Source organism: Ranitomeya imitator, chromosome 5, assembly GCF_032444005.1.
Source record: "Ranitomeya imitator isolate aRanImi1 chromosome 5, aRanImi1.pri, whole genome shotgun sequence".
NCBI lineage: Eukaryota > Metazoa > Chordata > Amphibia > Anura > Dendrobatidae > Ranitomeya > Ranitomeya imitator.
Window position 1 is genome coordinate 177,964,787 of NC_091286.1, and position 16,139 is coordinate 177,980,925.

General features: G+C 45.7%; 1 protein-coding gene across 5 annotated transcripts in view; it reads left to right on the forward strand.

Annotated features, from left to right (window-relative positions):
• SNX9 (sorting nexin 9) overlaps positions 1–16,139 on the forward strand; it is a 547,796-nt gene that overhangs the window by 284,674 nt on the left and 246,983 nt on the right. The window lies entirely within an intron of this gene.

The window sequence follows — 16,139 nt, forward strand, 5'->3', positions numbered from 1 at the left end:
CTATGTTGAATTTGGGTGGTATAAATTCACAAGTAATTTATCTTGAAAACGAGCTTGAACCACTCCGTAGACGATTGTATCTGAAAAAATTGGCCCATGAACTAGTACTTGGAGAGCTACGCAGGAGAAGCATGAAAACAATCGGTATCCCCTCTCGCCTTCAAGTTCAGCTCAAAAGGTTCCGCCCAGAAGATGATGGTGAAAAGTCACCATCTGCACCACCTCACAAAAGAAGGAGATGCACCACCTGCCAAACGGAAAGCGGAACCAGAAGGCTTTCAAATTATGAATGTCTCAAATGTCATAAAGCAATTTGCCTGACACATGCAAAAATGGTGTGTAATTCTTGCTATTTGCTCTGCAAGTGTGACTTTTCTGGGGAAACCTCAGCATCTACTTCTGATTGAATATGTTTTTAATAGTACTTAAGGTACCTTAAAATTAAGTTTGTGTTCAAAAATTTTCTTTGTACATTTTTTTGAGAGAGTTGAACTGGGGACTATTTGGCGGGAGTTTTGAAAAGTTTGTATTTCATAGTTATTAGTTTTATGTTAAGTAAATGTTTTTTTTGCAACTGATTATGTGTAGTCTCTTTTATTACATCCCTATGAAGGTCACTGATCACTTTTAAAGCACTGAAATTGCAAACATTAGATATTATAGGTATTTTTCCAGCAGGCGCCTGACGGGCACATTGTATGTGAACTCGTTAGTCCGAATATTGTATGTGACGGAGGGTTAATAAATAACATTTCCCACATGTCTACTTTACATCAGCACAATTTTGGAAACAAAATTTTTTTTTGCTAGGAAGTTATAAGGGTTAAAATTTGACCAGCGATTTCTCATTTTTACAACGAAATTTACAAAACCATTTTTTTTAGGGACCACCTCACATTTGAAGTCAGTTTGAGGGGTCTATATGGCTGAAAATACCCAAAAGTGACACCATTCTAAAAACTGCACCCCTCAAGGTGCACAAAACCACATTCAAGAAGTTTATTAACCCTTCAGGTGCTTCACAGCAGCATAAGCAACATGGAATGAAAAAATGAACATTTAACTTTTTAGTCACAAAAATGATTTTTCTGCAACAATTTTTTTATTTTCCCAATGGTAAAAGGAGAAACTGAACAACGAAAGTTGTTGTCCAATTTGTCCTGAGTATGCTGATACCTCATATGTGGGGGTAAACCACTGTTTGGGCGCACGGCAGGGCTTGGAAGGGAAGGAGCGCCATTCGACTTTTTGAATGAAAAATTGGCTGCACTCTTTAGCGGACACCATGTCACGTTTGGAGAGCCCCTGTGTGCCTAAAAATTGGAGCTCCCCCACAAGTGACCCCATTTTGGAAACTAGACGCCCCAAGGAACTTATCTAGATGCATAGTGAGCCCTTTAAACCCCCAGGAGCATCACAAATTGATCCGTAAAAATGAAAAAGTACTTTTTTTTCACAAAAAAATTCTTTTAGCCTCAATTTTTTCATTTTCACATGGGCAATAGGATAAAATGGATCCTAAAATTTGTTGAGCAATTTCTCCCGAGTACTCCGATACCTCATATGTGGGGGTAAACCACTGTTTGGGCACATGGTAAGGCTCAGAAGGGAAGGAGCGCCATTTGACTTTTTGAATGAAAAATTATCTCCATCGTTAGCGGACACCATGTCGCGTTTGGAGAGACACTGTGTGCCTAAACATTGGAGCTCCCCCATAAGTGACTCCATTTTGGAAACTGGACCCCCCAAGGAACCTATCTAGATGCCTAGTGAGCACTTTAAACCCTCAGGTGTTTCACAAATTGATCCGTAAAAATGAAAAAGTACTTTTTTGTCACAAAAAATTTGTTTTCGCCTCAATTTTTTCATTTTCACATGGGCAATAGGATAAAATGGATCCTAAAATTTGTTGAGCAATTTCTCCCGAGTACGCCGATACCTCATATGTGGGGGTAAACCACTGTTTGGGCACACGGCAGGGCTCGGAAGGGAAGGCGTGCCTTTCGACTTTTTGAATGGAAAATTAGCTCCAATTGTTAGCGGACACCATGTCGCGTTTGGAGAGCCCCTGTGTGCCTATGCATTGGAGCTCCCCCACAAGTGACCCCATTTTGGAAACTAGACCCCCCAAGGAACTTATCTAGATGTATACTGAGCACTTTAAACCCCCAGGTGCTTCACAGAAGTTTATAATGCAGAGCCATGAAAATAAAAAATAATTTTTCTTTTCTCAAAAATGATTTTTTAGCCTGGAATTTCCTATTTTGCCAATGGTAATAGGAGAAATTGGACCACAAATGTTGTTGTCCAGTTTGTCCTGAGTACGCAGATACCCCATATGTGGAGGTAAACCACTGTTTGGGCGCACGGCAGGACTCAGAAGGGAAGGCACGCCATTTGGCTTTTTAAATGGAAAATTAGCTCCAATCATTAGCGGACACCATGTCGCGTTTGGAGAGCCCCTGTGTGCCTAAACATTGGAGATCCCCCACAAATGACCCCATTTTGGAAACTAGACCCCCAAAGGAACTAATCTAGATGTGTGGTGAGCACTTTGAACCCCCAAGTGCTTCACAGAAGTTCATAACACAGAGCAGTGAAAATAATACGTTTTCTTTCCTCAAAAATAATTTTTTAGCCCAGAATTTTTTAATTTTCCCAAGGGTAACTGGAGAAATTTGACCCCAATATTTGTTGTGCAGTTTCTCCTGAGTACGGTGATACCCCATATGTGGGGGTAAACTACTATTTGGGCACTTGCCGGGGCTCGGAAGTGAAGTAGTGACGTTTTGAAATACAGACTTTGATGGAATGCTCTACGGGCGTCACGTTGCGTTTGCAGAGCCCCTGATGTGACTAAACAGTAGAAACCCCCCACAAGTGACCCCATTTTGGAAGCTAGACCCCCAAGGAACTTATCTAGATATGTGGTGAGCACTTTGAGCCCCCAAGTGCTTCACAGACGTTTACAACGCAGAGCCGTGAAAATAAAAAATCATTTTTCTTTCCTCAAAAATGATGTTTTAGCAAGCAATTTTTTATTTTCTCAATTGTAACAGGAGAAATTGGACCCCAGTAATTGTTGCGCAGTTTGTCCTAAGTATGCTGGTACCCCATATGTGGGGGTAAACCACTGTTTGGGCACACGTCGGGGCAGCACGGAAGTGAGGGAGCACCATTTGACTTTTTGAATACAAGATTGGCTAGAATCAATGGTGGCACCATGTTGCGTTTGGAGACCCCCTGATGTGCCTAAACAGTGGAAACCCCTCAATTCTGACGCCAACACACCCCTAACCCTTATCCCAACTGTAGCCGTAACCCTAATCACAACCCTAACCCCAACACACCCCTAACCACAACCCTAACCCCAACACACCCCTAACCCTAACCACAACCCTAATTCCAACCCTAACCCTAAGGCTATGTGCCAACGTTGCGGATTCGTGTGAGATATTTCCGCACCATTTTTGAAAAATCCGCGGGTAAAAGGCACTGTGTTTTACCTGCGGATTTACCGCGGATTGCCAGTGTTTTTTGTGCGGATTTCACCTGTGGATTCCTATTGAGGAACAGGTGTAAAACGCTGCGGAATCCGCACAAAGAATTGACATGCTGCGGAAAATACAACGCTGCGTTTCCGCGTGGTATTTTCCGCACCATGGGCACAGCGGATTTGGTTTTCCATAGGTTTACATGGTACTGTAAACATGATGGAACACTGCTGCGGATCCTCAGCCAAATCCGCACCGTGTGCACTTTGCCTAATTCTAAAGGTATGTGCACACGCTGTGGAAAACGCTGCGTATCCGCAGCAGCTTCCCATGAGTTTACAGTTCAATGTAAACCTATGGGAAACAAAAATCGCTGTACACATGCTGCAGAAAAACTGCACGGAAACGCAGCGGTTTACATTCCGCAGCATGTCACTTCTTTCTGCGGATTCCGCAGCGGTTTTACAACTGCTCCAATAGAAAATCGCAGTTGTAAAACCGCAGTGAAATGCGCAGAAAAACCGCGGTAAATCCACAGCGGTTTAGCACTGCGGATTTATCAAATCCTCTGTGGAAAAATCCGCAGAGGACCAGAATACGTGTGCACATCCCGAACCCTAACCCTACCCCTAACCCTACCCCTAACCCTACCCCTAACCCTAGTTCTTACCCCAACCTTAGTGGGAAAAAAAAAATTCTTTATTTTTTTTATTGTCCCTACCTATGGGGGTGACAAAGGGGGTCATTTACTATTTTTTTTTCATTTTGATCACTGAGATAGGTTATATCTCAGTGATCAAAATTCACTCTGGAACGAATCTGCCAGGCGGCAGATTCGGAGGGCGCTCTGCGCATGCGCCCGCCATTTTGGAAGATGGCGGCGCCCCGGAAAGAAGACGGTCGGACCCCGGGAGGCCGGGTAAGCATAAGGGGGGGGGGGGAAGATCAGGGCACGGGGGGGGGGGGGGGTGTCGGAGCACGGGGGGTGGATCGGAGCATGGGGGGCGTGGATCGAAACACAGGGGGGGTGGATTGGAGCACGGGGGGGGTGGATCGGAGCACGGGGGGATCGCTGTGCGGGGCGGGATCGGAGTGCGGGGGGGGTTTGATTGGAGCACGGGGGGTGTGATTGGAGCACGGGGGAGCGGACAGGAGGACGGGGGAGCGGAGCACAGGACGGAGGGGAGCGGAGCACAGTTCGGAGGGCTGGGGGGCGATCGGTGGGGTGGGGGGGTGCATATAAGTGTTTCAAGCCATGGCCGATGATATTGCAGCATCGGCCATGGCTGGATTGTAATATTTCACCAGTTTTTTAGGTGAAATATTACAAATCGCTCTGATTGGCAGTTTCACTTTCAACAGCCAATCAGAGCGATCGTAGCCACGGGGGGGGGGGGGGGGGATGGGTGAAACCACCCCCCCTGGGCTAAACTACCACTCCCCCTGTCCCTGCAGATCGGGTGAAATGGGAGTTAACCCTTTCACCCGATCTGCAGGGACGCGATCATTCTGTGACACAGCATATGCGTCACAGGTCGGATTGACACCGACTTTCATGACGCATACGCTGTGTCACAGGTCGGGAAGGGGTTAAAGACGAAGGGAACGGACCTCTTAAAACAAATGGCCACACCTTTTGTTTTATTAGGGGCAGTGGCTAAATAATATAATGGGTAGGAAGCGGATAAGAACTTTGGATAAGAACTGGCCGAGAAGTGTGTCTCTTGAAGACAGACCACGTCAGCCCGCTGAGACCTATAATAGCGAAAGGCCTTGGTACGTTTGTGTGGAGAATTCAAACCTCGAACATTGTGTGAGATGATCGTTAGCGGCATGATAAAGGGATATGGGGTTCGCCTATGTTAGCTATCACTCGTGCCTCCGTGCTGGGAAAGAGGGAGTCTTCCTGGCTCAGGCGAGATAAGCTGTATTTACTCGGGTGGGAGATGAGAGGGAAGGATTAGGCAGTCGGGACATCACTAGTAAGGAGAGTCGGGTACAACAGGGGTAAAAGAGTAACAAAGGAAACTATAACATTTACTGAGCACAACATGCGGAGCGGCAGTGTATAAGGACAATGTAAGGGCATAAGAACAGTTCAGGGACAACGCAATTTAGAATAGAGGCCCCTTCACATTAAGCGACGCTGCAGCGATACCGACAACGATCCGGATCGCTGCAGCGTCGCTGTTTGGTCGCTGGAGAGCTGTCACACAGACAGCTCGCCAGCGACCAACGATGCCGGTAACCAGGGTAAACATCGGGTAACTAAGCGCAGGGCCGCGCTTAGTAACCCGATGTTTACCCTGGTTACCATCCTAAAAGTAAACAAAAACAAACGCTACATACTTACCTACCGCTGTCTGTCCTCCAGCGCTGTGCTCTGCTCTCCTCCTGTACTGGCTGTGAGCGCAGCGGCCGGAAAGCAGAGCGGTGACGTCACCGCTCTGCTTTCCGGCTGACCGACGCTCACAGCCAGTGCAGGAGGAGAGCAGAGCACAGCACTGGAGGACAGACAGCGGTAGGTAAGTATGTAGCATTTGTTTTTTTTTTTACTTTTAGGATGGTAACCAGGGTAAACATCGGGTTACTAAGTGCGGCCCTGCGCTTAGTTACCCGATGTTTACTCTGGTTACCAGTGAAGACATCGCTGGATCGGTGTCACACACGCCGATCCAGCGATGTCAGGAGGAGTCCAGCGACGAAATAAAGTTCTGGACTTTATTCAGCGACCAACGATCTCCCAGCAGGGGCCTGATCGTTGGTCGCTGTCACACATAACGATTTCATTAACGATATCGTTGCTACGTCACAAAAAGCAACGATATCGTTAACAATATCGTTATGTGTGAAGGTGCCTTAAACCTAATAATTAGGTGTATAGGAAGGGTAGGGTAGATGGGGGGAAAGCTGGGTATGTGAAACACCAATAAGGCCTAGCAGTATATCAGGGCTATATGTGTGTTGCTAACTATGCCAGCCTTGCTATGAAGGGAGAACCCACAGCCACAATAACTGACCAAAAACAATACATGGTGGAAAGTCCATATCAGTAACCTGAAAATATGAATAAAATACAAATAAAATAGCGGAACATTGCAAGAAAAATAGACCTTCCCTGGCGTTCATAGCTGGTGGAATAACAATTCGGAACTGAATTCCAACAAAACGATCAATAGGGGCCATAAACACCAAAGAGTCATAGAAAGGAAGCTGGAAAACAACCTTAAAATGTAAAGTGATGAAACACTAAGATGCATCAATATTATTAACACGAACTTTCTGTCTGCTATAAAACAGTCAAAAGAAGGAAAAAACCAAGCTCTATGTAAAGCTATAGAAATCACTGAGTCTCAAGGGGGGCCCAATGAGGCCTTCGGCTCCGGTCGTCTATCCCCTGACCGCGGCAATGACGATGGCGGCAGTGAGGCAGGTGAGGGGGGATTCATAAGTTGTAGCTTGGTGAGGCATCGGCTTGCTCCTTTACCGTGGGTAAACATCAGCTTAAAGGGGAATCCCCAGCGATACTTAATGTTTTGGGAGCGTAAAACTTCCAAATATGGTCTTATTGCCCGTCTTTTCGCAATAGAATAGTAGTGGGGGCCAGGTCCAGGAACAGTTCGTAGGAGTGCCCCTGGAAAACCAAAGAAGTAGAATTTCTAGCGGCTTGGAGAAGTTGATCTTTAGTTTTATAATAATGTAGCTTTAAAATTATGTCCCTCGGGGGGCCCTTGGGGTTTTTCCTGGTTAAGGCTCTGTGAATACGGTCCATCTCAAGGCGTTCGATGGAAATGCCTTGTAGGAGTTCTTGGAACAGAGCTGTAGCTGTAGATTGAAGGTCTGTGGTGGTTTCTGGCAGGCCTCTAATTATAATATTGCCTCTACGAGCTCGGTTCTCAAAGTCCTCAAGCTTATTATTGAGGGTATAAATCTCCTCATGAAGCGCCTCTATGTCTTTTTCATGGGTAGCAATGTTGGCGAGAGTCGAATCCATTTTGTCCTCCAAGTCTGAGGTACGAGATCCCAGCTCCCTAATTTCCTTCCTTAAGTCTTTAGTCAGTTTGTCAGACATTTTGGATAGTTCCGTATGTAAAATAGACTGAAATTGAGAGAGTAGAGCATTATGGTCTGGAGCTGGGGTACTTGGAGTCCTAGTGGTAGAGGCTGGGATTGTTTCGGACTCTGCTCCGTGTATTATGGAGGAGTTGGAGGATTCGGACTGGGAAAGTGGTCCTGAAGGCATATTATCCTCTAGATCGGTCAGCGCCTGGAATCTATTGCTAGCATACCTAGGATTATTTCTGCGCTGCTTAGTCATGGGAGCGGTTGGAGTAGATAGAGAACCACGGTTTTATACGACCAGCTTGAAGAAGTAGAGTCAAGGATGATGCATACTGTGCGTTGTCCCTTACTGGGATTGGGGGGGAGCTGAGTTCAGGCTATTAGAGTGGCCTCAGGGAGGCCTAAAATTAGAACACCACAGTCCATGCCACCTGATGAAGTGTCAATAATGTCTGGAGAGCTGTCAGGGCTAGGGTTGTTGGGCCCGTAAAAGTGTTATATGGGCAGAGGCTCACAACTGTCCTGGCCAGGGTCCGCCGCACAGAGCACTACGGCAGGACAGTCTAATGATCAAAGCCCCTCAAAATTGTCATGGAGGAGCTTAACTCCACTCTGCCTTGTAGGTGGACAGGCAGGGGAGGGGTGCTGATAGTGCAGCCGAACTGGATACCAGGGGTGCAAGCAGCGGGGCCTGCAGGTCGGCTGTGCCGTACTCACCAGGGACGTGGCACCGGCTGACTGCCCCCTGTGGTTGTTCTAGGCCTGCTCCGTGAGGCAAGCCCGAGGTCCGCAGCTGCCGGTGTGTCTTCTCTGCGGGTCGCCTCTGTATGTGCAGTCCCGGCTCCAGGTCAGGGGAGCACCTGACTTCAGCGCTCCGGATCTGTCTGGCACCACTTTGCCGACTTCCGGCGCCTCACAGCCAGACGCCGCAGGGACTGCTCCACCGAGGATGCCGCAAGTGCGTGTGCCCCTCACCAAGGGGTTACCTGAGGGAACCCACTTCCGACGGTGTGTGCCGTTGATCACCTCTGTCCCAGGCGCCGTCCTTCTAGCCGGTGCGGGTATAGCAGGGGGCCGCTGCAGCGATGGAGGATAGGGAGGGCGGGAAAGCTGCTGCACGTGCGCCTAAGCGCCAATCTTCCCCCGACGGTCTCTTCCTCCTCACGCCGGCACCAGGGAACCACGCGCCGTCGCAGGCTTCAGGTCTGCAAGTAGGCCTCCGATGTTCCTCACGCCCGCTCTCACAAATATGGCCAATATGGTCCAAATAAGTGGCCGGGGCCCGCAGGCAGGTGTGTGGAGCTTTTAAAACGAGCAGATTGCGTCTCTAGATAGGGAGATTAAGCAGATTATATCTGCAATACGAGGAGCTCAGGGAATGTGCGTCCTGCTTCTTCTGCGGCTAGCCACGCCCCTTTTTTAAATTATTTTTAACATTAGATCTTTTTACTATTGATGCTGCATAGGCAGCATCAATAGTAAAAAAAGTTGGTCACACAGGGTTAATAGCAGTGTTAATGGAATGCGTTATATTGCGGCATAACGCGGTCCATTAGCGCTGCCATTGACCCTATGTGAGCGCTGACTGGAGGGGAGGAAGGAGCGGGCACTGACTGCAGGGAGGAAGAAGCGGCCATGTTGCCGCCAGATTGCGCCCGTCGCTGATTGGTCGTGGCAAATGGTCGTGGGCGTTTTGCCAGGACCAATCAGCGACTTGGATTCCATGACAGACAGAGGCCGCGACCAATGAATATCCGTGACAGAAGGGCAGACAGACAGACGGAAGTGACCCTTAGACAATTATATAGTAGATATATAGATAGATAGATAGATATGTGTGTGTCACTGGCATTTATATATCCTGTGTGTATATATCTATTCTATTCAAACCTGTCACTCTTTAATTTTACTGTACCCGGCACACGAATTGCCGGCTTTTATTTTAGTACACATTTAATATATCAGACAGGTCCTGTGAGTTCAAGGCCAATGAACTCACTTCACCTTTCTGACCTCAGCACGAGTAAAGTGAAGAAACGCAACAGAGAAAATGGTGGGTCACATCAGTCTGTTAAAAGGCGGTAGGCATCGGATTCCTAGAATTCAATCCAGTCTCTCCAAGTTTCACACTATGTATCACAGTCAATAGGGGATTGGTTAATCAAATGTTCCATCCTTTTTAGAAAGTCTGTTTCAGAGAATCACTACTCCAGAGTCGGTGGAGAAGTACTTTTCCAGTGACGAGGAATGTTATTCCTAGCTGCCTGTAAACCGTAGCTTAGTCAAGATCTTTTGTATCTGGTGAAACTACTTGGGATAACAAAGGTCAAAACAGAATCAGGAGAGTCGGGTAAAAAGTAGTTATTTTTTGAGTAGCTTGAATTACCTGAGTCCAGAAAACTCCTATTTTGGGACAGCTCCACCAAATGTATGTCATCATCCCCTCCTCCACTCCACATCTCCACCATCTATCTAATATTGCAGGAATCCACTTATGAAGTAATACGGGAACCTGGTACCATCTGGAGAAAATCTTAAAGGAGGTCTCTTGAGTTTTGGTTGCAATGGAGATTTTGTGAGCAAATTGAAAACATTTAGCCCATTGCGAGTCTTCAAAAGATTTCCCCAATTATTTTTTCCAATCCGCGCAATAGGGTGGCCTGACAGTTATAGTTTGGGCTATTAGGTGATTACAGAACAATGCGATAGCGCGAGGGTGGAGACGATGAGAGGCACAGTTTTTCAAAGTTTGTAAGGTCCCTATTCAGTTGTCTGTCTTTCTTAACTTGGGAATAGAAATGACTATAATCGTAGTTGGCTCTTGAAGGGATAGAGCAGTCACGAAATATCTTGTTGAGTGGTATTAACGATGTGTTAGATAGTACATGAGCAAAATGAAGAGGGTGATATTTATTTCTACCCAGAAATTGATTGGGAGATAGTCCCGGTAAGAAGGTGGGGTTGTCTGAGATTTCATATAATGGGTTCTGTGGGTCAGAGAGATAATCTTAAGGTACCGTCACATTAAGCGACGCTGCAGCGATATAGACAACGATGTCGATCGCTGCAGCGTCGCTGTTTAGTCGCTGGAGAGCTGTCACACAGACAGCTCTCCAGCGACCAACGATGCCGAAGTCCCCGGGTAGCCAGGGTAAACATCGGGTTACTAAGCGTAGGGCCGCGCTTAGTAACCTGATGTTTACCCTGGTTACCATTGTAAAAGTAAAAAAAAAAAAACGCTACGTACTTACATTCCTGTCACGTCCCCTGACGTCAGCTTCCCTGCACTGTGTAAGCGCCGGCCGGAAAGCAGAGCGTGACGTCACCGCAGTGCTCTGCTTTATGGACGGCCGGCCGGCCGGCGCTGCACTGGGGGACGCAGGGAAGCTGACGCTGGGGGACGTGACAGGAATGTAAGTATGTAGTGTTTTTTTTTTACTTTTACAATGGTAACCAGGGTAAACATCGGGTTACTAAGCGCTTAGTAACCCGATGTTTACCCTGGTTACTAGTGAAAACATCGCTGGATCGGCGTCACACACGCCGATTCAGCGATGTCAGCGGGTGATCCAGCGACGAAATAAAGTTCTGGACTTTCAGCAACGACCAGCGATGTCACAGCAGGATCCTGATCGCTGATGCATGTCAAACACAACGATATCGCTATCCAGGACGCTGCAACGTCACGGATCGCTATCGTTATCGCTCTAAAGTTGCTAAATGTCACGGTACCTTTATTGTCTCAAAGTAAAGCTAGGATTGTACAGTTTGTGCTGTAGGTTTATTGAGCGGGTTTCAGGCCTGATGGATGTGAGGAGTGTATTTCATGCCTTTGGACATGCAGTGGGGAAAAAAGTATTTAGTCATAAATACTTGCCAAATCAGACAAGGTGATTTTCTGAATTTGTTTTGACTCTCATAGTTGTGATCTACCTACGATGTCAGTTACAGGCCTCTCTCATCTTTTAAGTTGGAGAACTTGCACAATTGGTGGCTGACTAAATACTTTTTTCCCCACTGTATAGTTTACGCTATATGAACCCAAAGCTTCCCGTGTTGATGATGAAAATAATTGAGTATTCTGGTATGGACTGGTATGTACTATTTCCTACAATTCGGAAGACCGAGGCCTCCCATCTGTTTAGGCCTGACTAAGATATCACCACGAATACGTGGACAACCAGTTGGCCAAAAGAACTTGAAACAACTACTATATAGATGTTTTAAAAAAAAAAAATGTAAAGGGATTCTGATTTGGGATAGTTTGAAAGAGTCTAGTTAGAATATTCATTTTTAATATATTTACTCTGCCAAACCATGAGAAAACCTTAGCAGTCCATGAATTAAGGTCCTTCTGGATTTGACTACGTAAGGTTTGTAGTTAACCCCTTAATCCCATATGACGTACTATCCCGTCCAGGTGACCTGGGACTTAATTCCCAGTGACGGGATAGTACGTCATATGCGATCGGCCGCGCTCACGGGGGGAGCGCAGCTGATCGCGGCCGGGTGTCAGCTGCCTATCGCAGCTGACATCCGGCACTATGTGCCAGGAGCGGTCACGGACCGCTCCCGGCACATTAACCCCCGGCACACCGCGATCAAAGATGATCGCGGTGTGCCGGCGGTGCAGGGAAGCATCGCGCAGGGAGGGGGCTCCCTGCGGGCTTCCCTGAGACGATCGGTACACGGTGATGTACTCACCGTGTACCGAGCGTCTTCTCCCTGCAGTCCCCGGATCCAAAATGGCCGCCGGGCTGCATCCGGGTCCTGCAGGGAGCACTTCCGGGTCAGGATCAGGCTGCAGCTGCAGCTCTAATCCTGCCCGGCTGTATGTCAGATCACCGATCTAACAGAGTGCTGTGCAAACTGTCAGATCGGTGATCTGTGATGTCCCCCCCTGGGACAAAGTGAAAAAGTAAAAAAAAAAAATTTCCACACGTGTAAAAAAAAAAAAAAAAAAAATCCTAAATAAAGAAGAAAAAAAAAATATTCCCAAAAATACGATTCTTTATCTAAAAAAAAAACAAAAAAACAATAAAAGTACACATATTTAGTATCGCCGCGTCCGTAACGACCCGACCTATAAAACTGGCCCACTAGTTAACCCCTTCAGTGAACACCGTAAGAAAAAAAAAAAAAAACGAGCCAAAAAACAACGCTTTATTATCATACCGCTGAACAAAAAGTGGAATAACACGCGATCAAAAAGACGGATATAAATAACCATGGTACCTCTGAAAACGTCATCTTGTCCCGCAAAAAACGAGCCGCCATGTAGCATCATAACCAAAAAAATAAAAAAGTTATAGTCCTCAGAATAAAGCGATGCCAAAATAATTATTTTTTCTATAAAATAGCTTTTATCGTATAAAAGCGCCAAAACAAAAAAAATGATATAAATGAGGTATCGCTGTAATCGTACTGACCCGAAGAATAAAACTGCTTCATCAATTTTACCAAACGCGGAACGGTATAAACGCCTCCCCCAAAAGAAATTCATGAATAGCTGGTTTTTGGTCATTCTGCCTCACAAAAAATCGGAATAAAAAGCGATCAAAAACTGTCATGTGTCCGAAAATGTAACCGATAAAAACGTCAACTCGTCCCGCAAAAAACAAGACCTCACATGACTCTGTGGACCAAAATATGGAAAAATTATAGGTCTCAAAATGTGGAGACGCAAAAACTTTTTTGCTATAAAAAGCGTCTTTTAGTGTGTGACGGCTGCCAATCATAAAAATCCGATATAAAACCCGCTATAAAAGTAAATCAAACCCCCCTTCATCACCCCCTTAGTTAGGCTAGGTTCACATTGCGTTAATGGGTTAACGCTAACGGACAGCGTTGCACGGCGAAAATGTCACAATTAACGCCGTGCAACGGGTCCGTGCAACGGGTGTAGCGCATCGCTAGAGCGTGCCATTTTCGGCTCGCGCTAGCAAGGTGACGTTCTTTTGTGGCGCGCCTCGGACGCTGTTTGCAGCGTCCGCGGCGCGCCCGAGGTCCGATCCCCGATCTTCCAGAGCGGAGACGTTAACGCGACCACTAAACACGACACCTAAAAAGACATTGCGTTAGCGCAATCCGCTAGCGCTAAACAGATTTTCCTAACGCAATGTGAACCTAGCCTTAGGGAAAAATAATAAAATTAAAAAAAATGTATTTATTTACATTTTCCCATTAGGGTTAGGGTTAGGGTTTGGATTACATTTACAGTTGGGATTAGGGTTGGGATTAGAATTAGGGGTGTGTCAGGGTTAGGTGTGTGGTTAGGGTTACCGTTGGGATTAGGGTTAGGGGTGCGTTTGGATTAGGGTTTCATTTATAATTGGGGGGTTTCCACTGTTTAGGCACATCAGGCGCTCTCCAAACGCGACATGGCGTCCCATCTCAATTCCAGCCAATTCTGCATTGAAAAAGTAAAACAGTGCTCCTTCACTTCCGAGCTCTCCCGTGCGCCCAAACAGGGGTTTACCCCAACATATGGGGTATCATCGTACTCGAGACAAATTGGACAACAACTTTTTGGGTCCAAGTTCTCTTGATATCCTTGGGAAAATAAAAATTTGGGGGGCTAAAAATCATTTTTGTGGGAAAAAAAAGGATTTTTTATTTTCACGGCTCTGCGTTGTAAACTGTAGTGAAACACTTGGGGGTTCAAAGTTTTCACAACACATCTAGATAAGTTCCGTGGGAGGTCTAGTTTCCAATATGAGGTCACTTGTGGGGGGTTTGTACTGTTTGGGTACATCAGGGGCTCTGTAAATGCAACGTGACGCCTGCAGACCAATCCATCTAAGTCTGCATTCCAAATGGCGCTCCTTCCCTTCCGAGCTCTGCCATGCGCCCAAACAGTGGTTCCCCCCCACATATGGGGTATCAGCGTACTCAGGACAAATTGGACAACAACTTTTGGGGTCCAATTTATTCTGTTACCCTTGTGAAAATACAAAACTGGGGGCTAAAAAATAATTTTTGCGAAAAAAAAAAAAATTATTTTAACGGTTCTGCGTTATAAACTGTAGTGAAACACTTGGAGGTTCAAAGCTCTCAAAACACCTCTAGATAAGTTCCTTAGGGGGTCTAGTTTCCAAAATGGTGTCACTTGTGGGGGGTTTTAATGTTTAGGCACATCAGGGGCTCTCCAAACCAACATGGCGTCCCATCTTAATTCCAGTCAATTTTGCATTGAAAAGTCAAATGGCGCTCCTTCCGTTCCGAGCTCTGCTATGCGCCCAAAAAGTGGTTTACCCCAACATATGGGGTATCGTCGCACTCAGGACAAATTGCACAACAACTTTTGTGGTCTAATTTCTTCTCTTACCCTTGGGAAAATAAAAATTGGGGGCGAAAAGATCATTTTTGTGAAAAAATACGATTTTTTATTTTTACGGCTCTGCATTATAAACTTCTGTGAAGCAATTGGTGGGTCAAAGTGGTCACCACACATCTAGATAAGTTCCTTAGGGGGTCTACTTTCCAAAATGGTGTCACTTGTGGGGGGTTTCAATGTTTAGGCACATGAGGGGCTCTCCAAACGCAACATGGCGTCCCATCTCAATTCCTGTCAATTTTGCATTGAAAAGTCAAATGGCGCTCCTTTCCTTCCGAGCTCTGCCATGCGCCCAAACAGTGGTTTACCCCCACATATGGGCTATCAGCATACTCAGTACAGATTGTACAACAACGTTTGGCATCCATTTTATCCTGTTACCCTTGGTAAAATAAAACAAATTGGAGCTGAAATAAATTTTGTGTGAAAAAAAGTTAAATATTCATTTTTATTTAAACATTCCAAAAATTCCTGAGAAACCCCTGAAGGGTTAATAAACTTCTTGAATGTGGTTTTGAGCACCTTGAGGGGTGCAGTTTTTAGAATGGTGTCACACTTGGGTATTTTCTATCATATAGACCCCTCAAAATGACTTCAAATGAGATGTGGTCCCTAAAAAAAAAATGGTGTTGTAAAAATGAGAAATTGCTGGTCAACTTTTAACCCTTATAACTCCCTAACAAAAAAAAATGTTGGTTCCAAAATTGTGCTGATGTAAAGTAGACATGTGGGAAATGTTACTTATTAAGTATTTTGCGTGAAATATCTCTGTGATTTAAGGGCATAAAAATTTAAAGTTGGAAAATTGCGAAATTTTCTAAATTTTCGCCAAATTTCCGTTTTTTTTCACAAATAAACGCAAGTTATATCGAATAAATGTTACCACTAAAATGAAGTACAATATGTCACGAGAAAACCATGTCAGAATCGCCAAGATCCGTTGAAGCGTTCCAGAGTTATAACCTCATAAAGGGTCAGTGGTCAGAATTGTAAAAATTGGCCTGGTCATTAACGTGCAAACCACCCTCGGGGCTTAAGGGGTTAAGGTCAAACAGGTGAGAGAGATCACTATGTATGTGTATCCCTAAGGATTTTATACCCTGTGGTGGCCAAGAAAAAGGAAAATTTGATTGGATGATAGCCTGTGTGGTAGTCGGCAAGGAGATGTTGAAAGCTTGAGATTTTGAAGTGTTTGTTTTAAAGTTGGACTAAGTGCCAAAATGATCCACTTCTGCCATGGTAGATGT